The following is a 2,951-nucleotide window of genomic DNA, read 5'->3' as shown; positions in this document are numbered from 1 at the left end:
TCTTTTTTAGTTGTATTTTTGAAGTGGTTGTGTGAGGCAGCATTCTCCGGTGTTTACCTATGCCGCCATCTTGGTTCTCTCCTGCCATTTCTTAATGAGATTAACAGGTATTAGGATTTCTGCTTGTCTCCTAAGCACCATAATAGTGCTGATGGTCAATGAAGTAATATTCTGGGTGGTAATACAGGATGCAAAATAAACTCCTTCTCCAACCTGTACTAGAAAAAATGAACTATGCTGATGAGTAGATTGGGGCCATAACAAGGACATAGGGGTGAGTGGTGCAAATCAGGCTATTGTCAGTAAGATTACTAGTAAAAGTTACACTATACTGGCCGGAGGAGTTCTGGTAGTCACTGTGCCATGCCATGATTGAGTTCAATCCGACAAGCTGGAATCCACAGCTGCCCTGTGAGGGTAGAAACACATGCATATCCTCTTCCCCCATGTTAATAATTCATTGAGTCCTTGAGTCCCATATTCCCCCTTTTTTGTTTTACTGGTATGTTTTTTAATGTTGAATGGGCATGTTCAATAATGGCCTGCCCCTGTGGATTGTAAGGGATTCCCGGGGAATGCTGGATGGACTAAGTCCTGTAAAAGGTGGTAGAGGCATGGCTGCTCTAAGTAGGCCTATTGTTAGTTTTTATTTTGGTTAATATAGCTATAATTGGAAATAGATCTTATTGAATTTATGTAAAGAAATGTATTGCTATTTATTAAGAATTGTTAAATTTTGGAGGAACAGTTAGGGAGAAAAGTATATAATTAAATTGTTTTAGAGATTTTTTTATATTTGAAAAAAAAAGTTTAAGAATTAGCAATACTGCCGAAACCGGTTTGGCTCAGTGGATAGAGTGTCAGCCTGCGGACTGAAAGGTCCCAGGTTCGATTCCGGTCAATGGCATGTACCTGGGTTGCGGGCACATCCCCAGTGGGAGATGTGCAGGAGGCAGCTGATCGATGTCTCTCTCATCGATGTTTCTAACTCTCTATCTCTCTCCCTTCCTCTCTGTAAAAAATCAATAAAGTATATTTTAAAAAAAAAGAATTAGCAATACTTTCAACAAAGTTACAAAAACCATATAATTATTTTTTATTTATTTAATTTCATAATAAAATTGTTTCTTTTGATTTTTTTTGCCAGTATTTCTATAAATTTAGATACTTTATAGTAGTAATGTAAGTGACATGGAATTTTTTCCTTTTTGAAAAATATATTATTCTACAATATTATAACTTAAAATAATTAGTTATAAGTGAAAGAATATTAGGATTTATTTAATATGCATATATAAATGGAATGTAATTATTATTCTTTTATTTGACAGAGTTTTTTATATATTTTAAGTATAAAATTTCCTTTATAAGGAGAAAAAGAAAACTTTAAAATGTAAACGCTGGGAAGGTAGTTATATTAGACTAAAAGATTATGTATAATTATTATTAAACAGTATTAAGTAATTTATTCATTTAAAGTAATCAACTTCCTGATTAACATAACTCCATTATTTTAATTATGTATAATTTTTCCTTCCTAGGCAAATATAGGAAAAACTGTTGTTGTTTTTCTTACTTTTAGAAATAGGCTTATTTTTCTAATGGAAAATATATTTACACTAGTAGCCTGATGCACAGAAATTTGTGCACTCAGGGGTGAGGGTGAGGGGTGGGGTCAGACCCCTCAGCCCGACCTGCACCCTCTGTCATGTCCGGGACCCCGGCCACTCCTGGCCTAGGCTCAGGCCTACAGGTTTGGGGCAGCCTGGCTCCTGAGGCCCCATTTTATCAAGAGAACAAAGTCATCGTTAGTTACAGCCCTCACTGAACCCAGTACACTGCATCTGTGCATGCAACTGCCTCATTCATGTGCCTGCTTCGCCCTACTGAATTACTAACATCTTGAGTACATAGCTCTGCCTTATCCTGCTTCACTTTCAGTGCCTGGCCTGGTGCCAGGAACCTGAGAGGGTTTGCTGAGTGAGTGAATAATGAGTGAGCGAAGGAGGAATGAATGAGTGAGTAAGTGAATGAGCAAGCAGCTACAGGGTGGGAACTTCTGTGTTGTCATGGCAACATGGCAGAATTTTTGGCCCCACTCCCAGCTGCCTGAAGCCCACCCTGGGAAAATTCCCACCCTGCTCCCAGCACCTGGCGCCCCTCTCTTGGCTGCATACTAAATTACTAACATCTTGAGGACATAGCTCTGTCTCATCCTGCTTCAACTTCAGTGCCTGGCCTGGTGCCAGGGACCTAAGAGGATTTGCTGAGTGAGTGAATAAGTGAATGAATGAGCAAGTAAGTGAATGAGCAAGCAGCTACCAATGGGGATAGTTCGCACTCCGCTCTGGGCTGCCTGAGCAAACCCCGGGCAGTTCCCGCCCTGCTCCCAGCAGCCCCACTCCCCTCTCCCAGCTGCATAGTTTGCGCAGGGCAAAGGTGGCCTGGGTGTGCACGTTGGCAGATCGGTTCGTTCCCGCCAACCTCGGATCCCTTCCGGAGGGCTGTTTGTGGGCGTGGCCTGTGGCAGATCTGTGGTTTGTGGGCATGGCCAGTGGCGGATTGCTGTGGTCCTGCCCACCAGCCCTGAGTCGGGTCCCATATGGGCCGCCTGCCACCAGGGTCGAAGATAGCAGGCCCAGATGGCAGTGGGGCAGGCGGGATGGCACTGTCCTGCCCTGCCTGCAGTATGCAAATTAGCCACCATCTTGGTTAGCGGTTAACTGCCATCTTGGTTGGCAGTTAATTTGCATATTGTCCTGATTAGCCAATGGGAAGCGTATTGGAGGTATGGTTAATTACCCTATTTGTCTTTTATTAGATAGGATTTTTAAGAAGCATAATAGAGGTAATATGACCTTGACAATTTTTAGGAGGCTAGAGAAAGGATGGGTGTGTATGTGGGGAGATAGCAGGTCCTAGGGGTTGTTCCCAGGACTGCAGTAACTTCT

The sequence above is a fragment of the Myotis davidii genome, unplaced genomic scaffold (genome assembly GCF_000327345.1).
Source record: "Myotis davidii unplaced genomic scaffold, ASM32734v1 scaffold200, whole genome shotgun sequence".
In the NCBI taxonomy this organism is placed as follows: domain Eukaryota; kingdom Metazoa; phylum Chordata; class Mammalia; order Chiroptera; family Vespertilionidae; genus Myotis; species Myotis davidii.
This window is presented reverse-complemented; position numbering follows the sequence as displayed.